Source organism: Zalophus californianus, chromosome 13 (assembly GCF_009762305.2).
Source record: "Zalophus californianus isolate mZalCal1 chromosome 13, mZalCal1.pri.v2, whole genome shotgun sequence".
In the NCBI taxonomy this organism is placed as follows: domain Eukaryota; kingdom Metazoa; phylum Chordata; class Mammalia; order Carnivora; family Otariidae; genus Zalophus; species Zalophus californianus.
The window spans coordinates 49,351,465-49,367,687 of NC_045607.1; the positions used below are offsets into that span (position 1 = coordinate 49,351,465).

Below are 16,223 nucleotides of genomic sequence, written 5' to 3' on the forward strand. Positions count from 1 at the left end.
TTTATTTTGCTTAATTTTCTTTCCATGCCTCAGGGCATATAATTTTCATCATTTGTTGTATGATTTCAAAAGTGTTTATAAAATATTTCTTTCAAACTTCACAGAAGAAAGGTAAACATTCACAGAAACCACACATGCTTGGCCTCTGTTTTTTATTGTTGTTACAATTCCTTTAGTTACATCTGAAACAAAAAAAGGAAAAGTCTACAAAAATTTAAAGAACAAGAAATAAGTGCTATCTTCTGTGATTATGAGAGGATCTTGTTCTGTAATGTCAGCCAAAGGACAAACATTGTAGGAAGAATAAAAAAAAAAATAAAATCAGAGACCAGTATTAGGAGTGTTTACTGTGCGTGTATACGTGCACGTGCAGGAGAGGTGTTATGAGGAGTATAAGTACATTTATTTTAAGTGATATCTGCTAAAATAACTAATTCAATGGAATCACTTGGTGAAATAGCAAGTTTTCTGTAGGAAGAGAAAACTTGGAAGTGAATTAACAGAAGGAAGGCATTTTAATTTATTTAATAAATGATAATTGTAATGCCCCTTGTTAATCCTCTATGTAACAGCTAGTTGCTACCCTGTATTTTTCATGTGGGGAGGGACAACAGCCCACATTAGGAACTAAAAATGCAGACCCTTGCTTTCCTGCCTTCCTTGATGGGGGTGGTCTTTTGACTCTATTGTGGCCATTAAACATAAGGGGAGTTTGTCGGGGAGCTTAGAGGAAATGTCTTTCTCCCTGATAAGAATAGAGAGACACTTCCGGAGAATTTCCTTGCTACTCCTGCCTTCCTTGCCCCATCCCCACCACCACTCTTTCCCGCTGTCTTGATGGCTGAATGAGAATATGGTGCTTGGAATGGTTGTGTCCATCTTGCAGCTATGCAGGGAGCCCTGACACTCTGAAGACGGTAGAGAGAAACAAGCTTGGAATAGTTTGGATCCTTGATGTTATTCAGTCACTGAATCAACCTTGAGACCACCTGCCTCTGGGCTTCTATTATTCAGGTCACTTTAAAAAAAAAAGATGTATTTATTTATTTTAGTGAAAGAGAGGGCAGAGGGAGGGAGAGAGAAAGAGAGAGAGCACATGAGCAGGGGGAGGGGCTGATGGAGAAGGATACGGAGAGAATCCGAAGCCGACTCCCCACTGAGTGTGGACCCTGACTCATGGCTCAATCTCATGACCCTGAGATTATGACCTGGGTCAAAATCAAGAGTTAGAGGCTTAACAACCTGAGCCATGCAGGCGTCCCTTGGGTCACTTTTTAATTACACATTCTATTACATGCAGCCAACCACATTTTAATTAAATAGGGTATCCAATTTTTCACATTTAAGAAGTACTAAAGTGGCAAAAAGCTAATGTGATTATAGTTGCATCACAGGTCATTTTGTTACCTGACCAATATCTGCATTCATCAACTCTCCTTTTTTGTAACCCAACATCCGTGAATTTCTCTACAATCGTTGCAATTCCAGAATTCTTAGCGCTCCTTCCCTATGGCATTTTTTCAACCCTCATGAAAAGCCTTTCACCGTGTCTAGCTTGCATTTTAACCTTCCCCAGATTCTCTATTTCTTTGCCATCTCTCCCACCAATCAACATGAAGCATTCCATTAGATCCAGAGGAGTTCTCTGCTTATGTACTCAGGGCTGTCTGCACCCAGTGTGATTTCCTCACTCCCCACCTTCATGTGTGCTTGCTTTCTGCTCAGGGATCACATGGTTTGATTTCATTATTATTTTAATATACACAGACCTTTTTAAGATCTAAGTTCCCAGAGAGGTGGGAATCATGTGTGTTTTCTCTAATCTGTTACAGCGTTTGAAATACAAAGTAATGGTACATGACAGACCAAATCAAACACATGGAACAGAAAATCCACATGTAGAACCGATCCATGAAACCTGGATATACATTTGCCTAATTTATGTATAGCAACCTGCAAAGAGCTGCTGAATAACTAGTCTACTGATCACTGTTTTTGTTCAGGGTTCACCCTTCTTTTCTAGTCAAAAATATTTTTTAAAATATTTAAAAGCAAATATGCTTATATAGGAAATTTGGAAAAGGCAGATAAAAAGAAACACAAATCACCCAAAACCCTATACTCCAAAATAGTGTTGCTAACCTTTCAGTGTTTTACTTTCTCATTATTTTTTTCTTTGCATAGATTTCACTGGGAGTTTCTTTCTTTCTTTCTTTCTTTTTCAAAGATTTTATTTATTTGAGAGAGAGTGAGAGCAAGAGAGAGCAAGCACACACAGAGGGAGAGGGAGACAGAGAGGCAGACTCCCCGCTGGGCAGGGAGCCCGACGCAGGGCTCGATCCCAGGAACCTAGGTTCATGACCTGAGCTGAAGGCAGATGCTTAACTGACTGAGCCACCCAGGTGCCCCTCAGTGGGAGTTTCTGTTTTTTTGTTTGTTTGCAGCCATTAGCCAGGCAAAATCGAGGTGGTAGGAGAAACTAAAGGAGTGTGTATTAGGAAAGGCTCCCCCAAAACTCCTCCTGAGCCCCTAGTCATCATGGAAGAGTAATTACAATTTTGATTGCTTATTGTGTTCATGATGTCCTTGAGTTCTCAAAATAACACAGTTGTGAACCAATGTTATTCTTCATATTTTATTTTTATTGTTTTAAATTTTATTTACTTGAGAGAGAGAGAGAGCATGCGAGCGCACAAGTTGGGAAGGGATAGAGGCAGAGGGAGAAGCAGACTCCCCGTGGAGCAGGGAGCCCGATGCGGAGCTCGATCCCAGGACCCTGGGATCATGACCTGAGCCGAAGGCAAATGCTTAACCGACTGAGCCACCCTGGTGCCCTTATTCTTCATATTTTAAAGATGAGGTACATAGGTTAAGAGAAATTCAGGAGTTTGCCTGAGGTAAAGCAGCTGCTAAGTCCTGAAGCTGGACATGAAACCCACCTCTGACTTGGCTTCAAAGCAGGTGTTCTTTTTTCTCTGGTGCTTTTCTGCAATTACCAAACCATCAGAACCAGTGGGCAGTTGTTGGTCACTTGGTTCCAGTCCCTTGTATTTTATAAAGTAGACTATGAAGAAGAATGCCCTGGAAATGAATGTTTTTACTTGCTCTTTCTGTGTTCTTGTTAAGCTCTGCTGCCAGTCTTTGGCCTCTGTGCCTTTTCCCTCTATGCAATCCATATGTGTTTGCGGAGCCCTTATTTAAATGAGCAGGACTTCATACAGATCACTCCAAATGGTGAACACCAACAATTGCTGAGATCCTAAATTCTAAGAGTTTTGAGGCACTCCTTGATGAAAGATAAGGTCTTCGACTTAATGTTCCCTGTCTCAGGTGCCATCTTTAAAAGCAGGGCCACGCTCTGTGCCCCATCCACCTCTTAAACAGGGTGAACCTTTCAGGGTAGAGCAAAGAGGAGAGATTCTAGAGCCGAAAACTGACAGAGGACAGCCAAGATCAGTTTTATTTGGCATGTGTTTGCTTTCTTAAGCCCGAATTGTAGTCAAAACTGGACACAGCTGTTGTTTCTCAAGGAGATTTCACTCCCAGACTGAATGTTTGGATTTCAGCTCATTGTTTAATAGTTCTAGAATTCAACCGGTCACCGTGAGGCAGGAAGGTTAGCACTCCATTAAGATGGATGGGGAAAGTTCACACCTCTCACTTTTATTTTATTTCTTTGCTTTTTTTCCCATTTGCCTGCATACTCAGCAAAGCTGAAGCCCATTCGCTATACAGTCTGTTTTTATACCCACTGGACTGAAAAGTTGATTTACTGAAGAACTTGGATTTTGCAGGAAAAGGAAAAATCCACAGAGAGTTTTAAAATCTGCAAAATACAACAGGATTATCAGAGGAATAAGAAATCTTATGCTAGATCCTTTGGTTTTTAAATCAATCCCCAAAGAGGTTTTAAAGCTCACACACTCTTGGATGGTTCTTCTGGACATCCTATAAATGTTCTTCATATAATATCTACTAAGAGGGAGAGCTAAAACCAGTATTTATGTGAACTAGTAAGCCAGTGCATTTTTGTTCAGTTAGCTTTTACGAATGTTGATGGAAAGCATGGAAGGAAATTAACCTTCACTGAGTGCCTACTATGTGAAAGCATCATGCTAGGTATCAGGGGAGACCACAAAGTGTAACACCTAGTTCAGTGCGGTCCCTTTGCTCTGATGAAGGAAAAAACATACACGATTTTCTCTAACACAGGTCAGACTCTGAGAAGTGTTATAGCATAGATTCCTGCAACAGGCCCACGGAGAAAAGGACAAGTTCACTGTGACTGAAACATTTAGAGAAGCTTCTTAAAGGTGAGAGTCAAAGGGAATTTGGGAGCTCTGGCAGGAGCAAGGTTAGCTGGGTGGAGGAGTTCTTTTAGTAAAGGGATTAAGGTAAACCCGCACAGGTGATACGGACAGTTGAGAACTCCTGTCAGTCGCCTGTAATGAATACAGCAGAGAAGGGCTTGATATCCTTCAACACCATCCCCTCTTCCTAAACGTATGGAAAGTCTACATTCCCCAGGCTCCCTGTGGTTACATGAGATCATGTGACCATCTTTCTGCAAATGGAATGAAGGTAGAGTGATTGTAGGCCATCTTCTAACTTTCTCTCTTTGCTTGTTGGTTAGCTGAATTCCTAGATTCCAACAAAGACCTCTAAAGAAGCCTTGGCATGTGGCAGTCCCATACAATGGAAGAACCCAGGCTGCTGGAATCATCAAAGAGCAGGCTGCCCACCAAATACCTGATTAGGCTATGAAGTGAGCAAGAATTAGTTGGTAAGCCACTGAGATTTGCGAGCTAGCATTAGAGTGGAGACGGTAAGGCTGAAAGGTGGGTGTAAAAGGCCTATGAAACCCTCTGGAAGCAAGTCGTTTACAAGAATTAAGATAATACATTAAATTAAATAGAAATAAGGTCTGAATTTATATATGCCAGTGTCAGCAAGGAGCATAGGTCATTCTTTTCAGTGTGGATCTCTATGAGTCATGATTTTGGGGGCTGATCTTATGCGTACAACTTAATTTGGGGTCCAAAGTAAAACTGTTAGGAAGGGGGGGGTTTCAATAAAGAGGGTACTTGGGCATTTCATAGCTTATGGAAAGAGGAAAAGAACTTGGTGCTCTGTATGGGGGAGTCTAAAGCTGGCTGGCTTGGGACTACTTTAAAAAATACATTTTATTGCTTTTTTGATTATGAGAGTAATATATATTCCTTGTAGAAAAATTGGAAAATATAAAAATATCAATGGAATAAAATAATAACCATTTGTAACCCTACCACATTCTGGTGTGTTTCATGCCAGTGTTCTTTGTATCTCTCTACATGTATCATATGTAATGTATGTATAAACCATTGAATTACACCATTTGTATTATGTATAATATATCATCTGTTTTTGCCATTAAAATTCTTCATAAACTTAACCTAAATTGTTCTGTAATTTTTTCATTATATGAATATAACATAATTTTTGGCTTTTCCATAAAGTTGGACACGATTTTTCCAGGGTTTTTTCTTTTCCTTTCCTTATTTTAACAAAAACAGATCTCATTATTCATAAGTATTTGCCTGTTATCATTGATTATCCTTGATTATTTTTTTAGGATAGATTCCTAATAGTAGAATTCATGGTCAAAGAGTTTGAAAAATTGTGAAAGACACCAATGAGTACAGGAAACCAGCTTCCTTGAAAAGTTACAGAAGTTTGTTTTCCTGCTAACAGAATAGGAGACGACCTGTCTTATCATACTTTCATCTGCATTGAATAGAATCATTAAACAAAAATTACCTACATTTTACAGTTTTCTCCACAGTCCAAAGACACAAAGATCCATGCTACATTTGCTAACTAGTTTTCAGTTGCCAAAGAGGCTGTCTTCTGCTGAAGTGAGTACAAATGTTTCATTTTAAGGAACCGTAAGTGTCCTCTGATCATAGTATATAATAAGCTGGTTGCATTTAGTACAGGTTGGAGTAAACTATGATGACAAACCATCTCAAAATCTCAGTGGCTTGTTAGAATTCTATTTCTTGCTCAGTCTCCTTGTACTGCAGGTCAATAGTTGGTACTTTGTCCACTCATAATTGCTCTAACCTTGAGAAGGGAATATGGTAAATCATGTTTTTGCTCCTGAAGTTTTTACCTGGAAGGGAATATGTCACTTTTTATAGGTCCTTGGCCAAAGTAAACCATATGACCACACTGACTACAAGGGTCTGGGAAAGGATGATGCCACCCTAGGCCCAGGAGCAGACCAGGAAATAGTCACTAGACAACACTAATGACTAGCACACACGACTGACCTTTAACCTTTGAGGAAGAGGCTGCACCCATAGCTAACTTCCTAGAGTGACTTCTCAAAGCGTTCCTTAGGGCTCTTTTCCCTTCTGAGCTTCTAAGACAAGGGTCAGCAAACTGTGGCCTATGGGGCCAAATGTGTCCTGCTGTTTGCTTTTGAATGGTTTAGGAGTTAAGAATGTTTACATTTTTAACAGGCTGGAAAAACTCCAAAGGAAAATAATATTGTATAATGCATAAAATATTATGTGAAATTGATATGTGTGTCCATAAATAAAGTTTTACTAGGACATAGCCATTGTTACTTGTTTAGTATTCTCTATGACTGCTTTTGTGTTATAGTCACCAACTTGAAGACACTTACCGTGCAGCCTATGGTCATTTTAATATGGCTGCCCCCCCAATCACCTTTTGGGACGTGATTATTTCCTAGATGTTTCAAATTCAGCTTACTAGATTCAAAACAAAAAAGGTTTTTAAAAAAAATCTCAGGGTGCATGTGCGTAGTTACCAAGGCTATGGCTGAGCCATGGATGGAAAGAAGCATAATGAGAATTGAGACCCAACAGCCAAATTGGACTGGAATTAGAGATGAAGGCTATTGGAAGTACCCAGAGGCTGCCTAAATTAGACATCGCAGTGGTCAGTTAGACCATATCAGTTTCTCTCTGGGATCTTTCACCGTCCTGGGGATTTGTTATATAAATCTGCTCAATGTTTTAGAATCGACCTGGATGCAAACATAAGCCCTCATTGCTTTCTGTTAACATAAAGACATAGAAAACAAAGGAAGGAAAGGTGGGCTCCCCGAGGGGAGGAAAAAAACCAGGTTTTGCCATCTCTTTCCCCAGCCTATGGCTGCTGGAAGATATCGCTTTACTTTCAACTGTGATTTTAAAAAGATGTTTTGAATTTTTCCTCTGAGGTTTCATAAGCATTTAAATGGACTTGGCTTTCTGGGTGATTTACCAGCTGCACTGTGTGAGGTTTTCGGTGTATGCATGCTCCATCCATTGTCAACATACTCCTTGTGTTAAAACTGGGATTTCGGAAGTAACGTGTTGATCCAGTGACGGAATGCCATTTCTCTTCATTTAGTGTCCAAGCAATAATGTGCCCAGTTAGTAATGCTAGGAATGAGATAGGAGGCTCAGACATACATATTCCAGCTGAGGTCAAGATCTATTCTTTTTAAATGTCAAAAATGACATTTCTAATACCCATGTATATGGATTCTATTTATTTGTGCACTTAAATTAACTCCTTTCTAATCCAGTTTCCACAGCTGCCAAAGGCTTGCTCTGAAAGGCATTTTCTTCTCAACTAGTCATAACTCACAACTGCCTCTCACTGAAGGGGCTCTCATGGCTTCATGCCATAGTCAAAAGTATAAGAGGTTAGTTTCATCCAATTTCAGAGGGTAAGTTGGACCTGGGTTGGCAACAGACACCTCTGATAGCTGTTTTCCCTTTCTTCTCTTGAGATGGGTCCTTATTTCATTCTCTTTCTTTTTGCATTTGGCCAGTTTTCTTATAAAAGACTTATAAAAGTATTGAGCATTCTATGACTTTCAGAAGGAGATCACTATTAGAATACTGTTTGCATGTAGACTTTTTTTTTTTTATAAAGATTGTATTTTTTTGAGAGAGCAAGAGAAAGAGAGAGTGTGAGCATGAGTTGGGGGGAGGGGCAGAGGGAGAGGGAGAAACAGACTTCCCGCTGAGCAGGGAGCCAGACGTGGGGCTCGATCCCAGGACCCTGGGACCATGACCTGAGCCGAAGGCAGATGCTTAACTGCTGAGCCACCCAGGCGCCCCTGTGTATAGACTTCTAATTATATGATGCATATGGACACATCTCACTAAAGATTAAGTGGCTGTGATTTCCAATCTAAGGATACATGATTTGAGGAGTGTACTCATGAGGACGGTAGAACAGAACTGTTAAAAGTTAGGTCACCCAGGAAAATCTGGGACATATAGTTATTCTGACCATAGAGTACCTGCCTGACTATGTAGAACAAGGAGATGATTTGGGGCTGAAAAGAAATTGATATTGTGATAACAACAATTATGTATTATGGTCATAGAGCAGTCTCACTTATATTACCTCATTTAATACTCTCAATTTTCCTCTGAGACAGGGAGGCAAGTGTTATTATCCAAATTTCAGAAATAAGAAAATTGACTTAAAATGACTACATGACTCACCTAAGGAAGTCATACTGGATAGACATAAGATCTAGTTCTTTGCTCCTGGTTAATTGTATTCTTTTGTGATGCTATTTCCTCAAGACTGGTAGTATAAGGTCCTGACCACAGGATATCCTCAGATGTAGGACGGCAGGTGGGTTTTTCTTTTAAAAATAAATCCTTATTTCAGATTAAGTCTAGAATCTTTGAGTTGGGTTCTGTTTGATCAAATCTTTATTGCACAGCTATACTGGACACTTGCCAAACTCAGGACTAGCTCCTTTCTCTAGCTATGGCCCAATTTTTATTTCTTCTAAAATAAGGTATTTTCAGACATCAAGAAAGCAAAAATCCAGTCGTTATTATTATGTTGTCTATTTATTTTTGTCTCAAAACTTTATTATACATTATTTATTCCTTACCACATGGTTTTCAGTCCTCTGTGAAATTTTTACCCCCCCCCCTTTTTTAATATATGTATCTAGCAGATCAGGGTATCCCAACTCCAGAGGTGGGGATACTGAGAAGACTGGACATCTGATTCAAAGTAGAGAGGTATTCTGGGTCTTTTGATAATCTTTTTTGGGGGGCAGAACTGATTGATAGCAAAGACATCCAAACAAGTCTATATTTCATTTGAGGAGGGTTCATGGTTGGGATTTTCTGTTCTTTAGCAGCAAGGTAAACAGCAAGTAAGGGCAACTTTTAGACAAAGGTTAATCCTTGGAACTTGGAAAGCACTGCATGTTCCATATATTATAATAAAATAAAATAAGAATCCTGAGAAAGGTGCTCTAGATCTTGGGTTGCTTTATATTAGAGTAACATTTAACAAATTTTTAAATAATTACCGGTTTTTCACAAGGAGAAGGAAAAATGTTAAATTTATAATGAATATTACCAGGGAGCTTTTGACCAAAGACTTTCTACAACAACTTTATAAATGATTGCTTGGTGGTGGTATCAGGTAACCAAGGTCAAAAAAATATATATATATATATGGTGTCAGATAACCAAGTTCAAAAATAAAACAAATGTCACATTGGTTCATATTAGAAAGAAATAAAGATGTCCCCCCCTTCAATGAAGAATTCTCTTTTTGTTCAGTCCTAAGGGACAGTTTCATGTCAATCTGACAATACAGATTTAATTTCTGAGTTTCACAAACTTACTTTTCCATTTGCTCACCCAAGAAAAGTTGAATATAATGCCAAATTTACTTTTATAAAAAATGTTAATATAGACACAATCATGACCATTTATGAAAATAATTTCCTTTAAACCTTATTCTTTGGTGGGCAGGACAGCTCAAAAGAAAAGCCAGGGATAACAATAGCCAAACTACGGAAAGAGCCTAGATGTCCATCAACAGGTGAATGGATAAAGATGTGGTATATATACACAATGGAAATATTATGCAGCCATCAAAAAAAATGAAATCTTGCCATTTGCAATGACGTGGATGGAACTAGAGGGTATTATGCTGAGCGAAATAAGTCAATCAGAGAAAGACAATTATCATATGATTTCACTGATATGAGGAATTTGAGAAACAAGACAGAGGGTCATAGGAGAAGGGAGGGAAAAATGAAACAAGACGAAACCAGAGAGGGAGACAAACCACAAGAGACTCTTAATCGCAGGAAACAAACTGAGGGTTGCTGGAGTGGAGGGAGGTAGGAGGGATGGGGTGGTTGGGTGATGGACATTGGGGGGGTATGGGCTATGGTGAGAGCTGTGAATTGTGTAAGATTGATGATGAATCACAGACCTGTAACCCTGAAACAAATAATACAGTATATGCTAATAAAAAAATTAAAAAAAAAAAAAAGAAAAACCAGGGATAGGGTCGGGGGTGGGTGGGGGCAAATAGGCCCATGTGATTCGTGAGTCCAAAACTCTCCCCCATCCCTGCCCATCTCCCAACCTTATCAACCTTGGTTTTACTATGGAAGCCCCTGCCCATCAGGGAAACATTTATACCTTCTATCTTACAATATATTAGATTTCTGTTCCTATGATCTATATTTTAGATTTCTCAAGGAGAGGGTGGTGGGAATGGAAGGGCATTTCAGGTGGAGAAAATAACATAAGCAGACACATATAGATGGAAATGAAAGGTATAGTGAGAAATTGGATTGCAAAGTCATGATGGGTCCAGATCTTGGGTCCTAAATGCCAGCCCTTAGGGAACTGTATTTTGCTCTATAAACAACAGGATGCTATTTTTGTGTGCTTTTGAGGAGAGTGAGACTGAAGACAGTGGAGTCAGGTGCAGGCAGCGTTGATGTTACGGTTAAGAGGCAGAACCAGGAGATCTCAATGTTAAAAACATTGAGAAACTGACACGACAACTGATGCCCACTCTGCCATTGCCCTCAAGCTGTAGGCATGACAAACTCAAATAAGGGTGGTGGGTCTTGCTTTCTAGGAGCTTACTGTCTAACCAAGTTTGAAAGTGGAGATACATAATGGAGACGAGATGTTGACTGTATTAATGACAGGATGTCTTCCAAAAAGCACCATAGGTAATTCTGCAGTTTCAAAAACTAATTCTGTAGTTTCAATAACTAATTTTATAAGCATGCTGGGAGGATCCATTTCTCAGGGGCAGATTTATGTGAACCCAAAACACAGACTGGCAGAGAGCTTACTATCTACATTTTTCCTATATTCAATTCTCTCTCAAGTTAAATCTTTGGGGAAATCATATGGCATTCAGAATGTTGCTTTGTGAGCATAAAATCTGAGTAAGTTATAAGAATTAGATACTATTAAATTTACCTAATTATTACCTAAAATTAAAATGATGACTCAGGAAAGCTGGAGACACTGATCTCTTGAGAGAGATCCCTTATTAATGGAAACAGATACCTGATGTCAGAGACTCTGACTTCCTTTTCTCTCAACAGTGTTTGGATGAACCCTGCCAACATTTGTCTTCCAGACTCTGTGTTTCTGTTGCCTATGATCCCTTCTCCCTCAACCTCAAATTCATTCTTTTGACAAATGAATAACTAAAGGCCAGGCCCAGTTATCAGCATTACTATTTCCAGGAATCTATCTTTCAGAAATAATTATACCAATCAGTGAAAATATATATACAAGGCTGTTAATTGCAGTTGTGGGATTGGTTAAATAAAAATGGTATATTTATATAGGCATACTAAGCAACCATTAGAAAGAATACATGGAACAGTACATACTGACTTGACAAGATAGACATAAAAAATGCTATTATAAAAATAAGTGGTATACCAATAGGTATAGCAGGATTCCACTTTTGTGTAAAAGAAATGCACATATATGTGCTGTTTGTGATGATATATACCTATATGCATACATATACATGTATATTCTTAGAGATCAGGTATAAGCACAAGAAAAATCCAGGAAAGGAACGCACTCAAATGCTGCAGTGGCTAACCCTGGGGGAGGGGTGGGATTGTATGTTGGAGATGATCTGACTTTCCCCTCTTCCTTTATGTAAGCATACACACCTACACACACACACACACCCCTACACACACACACATGCAGTGGGATCGTGGGTGCAATTTACTTTGGGTTTTCTTTTCCCTAAGAACATTTTTCTTTCCTTTCTTGCCTACCAGTGTCCCAAAACCTTACGATTTTAAGAAAATCACTATGTAATAGGATACACTACTATTAGGACACATTATATGATAAATGATTCTAGAATAAATTGCTATCCACCGTAGAAATGAATGAATACTATCAAAGAAGTATAAACTGAGCCTCTGCGCTCCTAGGAAACAGAGATTGCTTCCAACTGCATGGGAGTGGGAGTCGAGAGACAGCGAAGAGGTGGCAGTATTTTCTATTTCCCACAACTACCGAGACCATAAGCCTTGCTTTCACAAAGCAAGCAGCCCACTTTTAAATAGTCGGTAACCCTGCTCTCCTTAAGTCATCAAAGGCCTGTGGATTCCAGGACTTGAGGCACCCACACTCCATCTCCCTAACCGCCTCTTGAGTTGGAACCCACCACGGTTATTTCACGTGAGACTCTGAATTTCCAATTTTTGGTTCACAAAATACGGTCCCTCTACCTGTAGGTCCAGGCACAGCACTTCGCATGGAACATTACTTGACAAATAGTTGCTACTCCGTGGATTATCACTTATGTTAAAAAAAAAAATAACACTACTTGATGATGATCTTTGAATTCAAGCCTCTTATCTTTCCTCTCTAGAAGGACAAGATGATTGCTTGCAGCTTCCCCAAACCCTCTAATCAAGCACAGGAAACTACCAGAATGCAATGAACTCCAACCAAAGATTCCTTTTCTTACCAATGTTACAGAAGAACACTTACAGAGTGTTTCATGAATGAATGAACGCAGAATATGCCAAAGGAAGAATGGTCAGATAATTAAACCCAAGCCCGCAAGATTGAATGACCTCGATTGGCAACCCTTAACGCCCAGTCACAAACAAATGGGACCAGGAATGCTTTTCTCTCACACTTGCTGGGAGGCGCCTGCACCCACCACCTCCCGCCATCCATCTCCTCCTTCCCTGATTTGTGTCTGTTTTTGTTAAACAGTGGATCTTGCTATGCTTTTCAGAAAGCTGACAAGAAGCAAGCTGAAAATTAAAAATGGGTGCCGAGAGGCTTTACAGGAGTCTAAATAAACAGCTCGACAGGAAAGACGTGTGGCAGGCTAAGGTTTCAGGCTAGTGGTCAGAGAGAGTTAAAAGACATCCGTATAACAGAAGGCTGTGTTTGTTTTCCCTGTCCCGGCTCTAGCAAATTTATTGGGTTATCTGTCTTATTTTGACACTTGGGTGTTTAAGGTTTCTGTTCTAGGTGTCTAAAGACTAAAAAAAATTATTGTACAGCTTACATTCCTGGCAGAGGCTCTGACATGTGCTAGCTGAAAAGTTCCTATCTGCCAGTAATTTTGCAGAAAACAGACTTGTAGAACTGGGTTTCACAGAGGGTCCAAGAATCCTCTGCAGAAAACACTGAGAAAAGGGGGTTATTTTATTTCTAACCCTATCATCCAAATGTTCAGTAAAGTGCTGCCACCCAGCTACATTCTTCTCATTGTTCTGCTTTTGCTCACCCTGTAACACACAAGGAGCATTATCGGTGTCATGTAGAGGGAGAGGTTTTTCCATCAGTGGGGTGCACAATCAACGTAGATTGACAAGATACCGTTTGATTTGCTTTTGAGGTTAAAAATGCGTGGTAGTGTTGAGTGGACACTAGGTGTTATGATAAAGCAACATCAAAATATTATAGTCATGTGTGTAGAAAATATTGACATTTTGATGACTGATGTACAAAGCCACCCACAAGGAATGTTGCTATATTCTCAGAATACAAATTTCAAAATAATTTTACTTACAAATGCCTAATTCCTCATAGATAGCAAGTCTACCATAACTAATTAAGGGGAGGTAGGGAATTTAAAGAGTTCTCTGGCATAAACCTATTTTCATTCATTCATTCATTCATTCATTCATTTTCAAATGGCTTTCAGTGACTACTCATGATTTAATGGTTTGTTAGCAAGTGTGGGGAAAAGTATAAAACACAGTCTGTGGCTCTAATAGAAATTCTGTTTCTTCTCTCATCATCTTCTGTAGGGGACAATCTGCTAAGCATAGTCTGGTCGAATTTTCATGATATCGGGTGATCAGCATCAACCCAAGGCAAGAAAAACAGTTTACAATTTACAGTTTATGGTTCCCCCAGGGCAGGTAGCTTTGCAGCAGCTGAGGCAATCAGAGCACACTGTCATTTCCTTCTTTGTCAGTTCTCCTTCTTTTTGGTTCTCCATGGCCTAAGATTGGGACTTCGCAGCTCGTAGCTACAGTGTCTCCTCCTTATAATGTTCTTGGCAAAGACTTATAACCCAGGCCACCGGACAAATGCTTTTCTCATCTTGGCTTCCTTCCCTTGTTTTCGTCGTGAACATTTGCATGTCCCTCTTCACCTCATTGTTTGCAAAAGCTTCAGTTTTATGCAAAGGGCAAAGATTTTTGGGATCGGCATACCTGAATTTGCAGACAGACAGTGTAACTTCATTGGTGGGTGACTCTGAGCCTTGTTTTATCATCAGCAAAGATGTGGATATATCTTGTCTATTTCATAGGGTTATGAACCTGACACATGATCATGTACTTGACCGAAGCTTGGCTCCTGGCTCTAGTGAGCGGTTAAAAAAATGCCCACTCCTTCCTTAAGTCCTATGGAGAAATGAGGCCTTTGAGAGAGTCAAAGAAAACACTGGTGTCATAGAGATTTTATAGTTCATTGCTTTCCTGTTCATTTCAGACAAATGTGCTGTAAATTAATTTCTTTTAAAAAGCAAGGAAAATTCATGCCTCCTCTGGTGATGGGACATAACCTGGCATTCCAGGTCGTATGGAGCACATACTATATCCAAGTCCTAGAAAGGTTCTGGGAGAGATACAAATACATAGCCCAAAGCATATTTTCTAGTACCTTACAAACTTCTTGAGCTAAGATTTGTATAGTAAAAGGTTGAATAGTAATCAAAGTAAGTATTTCATGGATATTACTAAGAGGCAGGCACTTATTCATTGATTAAGTTTTTTTTTCCTGTATAGCTCCTCACAGAGACTTTAATATCATAATTTACATTAAGAATCTCTAAGAAAGGAATAGTAAGTAAAGCTTTCTAGACTTCCATGGTCATGGAATTCTTTATTTTAATTTTGTCTTTATGGCCATCTTGGGTATAGAAAGATAGACTGGGGTCGTAGGAGGTGAATGCTAACGTGAAGAATCAGAACTTTACCCTAAGGCACTGGCATTTCTAGAAAGGCAAGGGTCATGATTCAAGTATTTCATGTTTTAGGAAGGGTGGGTCATCGGTGAGAATCAAGAGAACGGGTTTTTCCAAGTAGAATGGTTAGGATCTAAACTAGATTGCAGTTAAAAGGAGATTTGAGACTGTGATGTAGAGTCAGCAGGTAGCTGAACGCTCTTAACAGTGATTTTGGAAGTGAGACTGAGAGACCCAGCCATGACAGTCGTGGCTCGAGAGGGTTTTATTCAGGATAGGAAAGATGAGGGCATGTTAGATGATCAAGAGGAAAACCACAACAGCAAGAGGACCATGAATGGTCCTGGAGGGAGTGAGGAGAACTGTGGGATCAAGTCCCTGGAAACAGTGGAAGGGAATAAGGAAGAGAACATAGACAGGGAAGGAGCCAAGACTTGTAGCACATAGAGGACAGAAAGGAATACAACTTTGATTTCATAATGCAGTCTTCTATGCGTACCAGCTAGATCCAGCAAATGCTGTCTTTCTTTTTCATTGTCATAGTTACATGTCATAGAAATGATGATCTGAAATGTGCAGACATGGAAACTTGCTCAAGGTCACAGAGCTACTAAAGGGCAGAACAGATATTTGAAAAATCACAAAATTCCCAAATGATAGTCTTGAGCGGATACTTCCTTGCTTGAACATGGGCAATCCAGCAGATAAAAAAAAGGCTTCGACATGGCCAGAGATGGGGCTGCCTTCTGGGGGGAAAGGATGGGGATAGGAAAATCACCTCCAAGCCAGCCTCAGGAACAGCCTGGATGATCCTTGAGCCTACAGCTTAATGTTGTCGTGCTAGAACTTGCTGGGTCACTCAAGTAGAGATGGAGGAAACTTACCTGTCTTCTTCCATGACAGTATATATTTTTACATGTGTGTATGTACGTATGTGTTTG

The 16,223-nt window shown here is 39.7% G+C and overlaps 1 protein-coding gene across 1 annotated transcript in view; it reads right to left on the bottom strand.

The window, feature by feature from the left end:
* Nucleotides 1-16,223, bottom strand: part of LOC113934118 — a 371,108-nt gene that overhangs the window by 99,233 nt on the left and 255,652 nt on the right. The gene's annotated exons all lie outside the window — the stretch shown is intronic.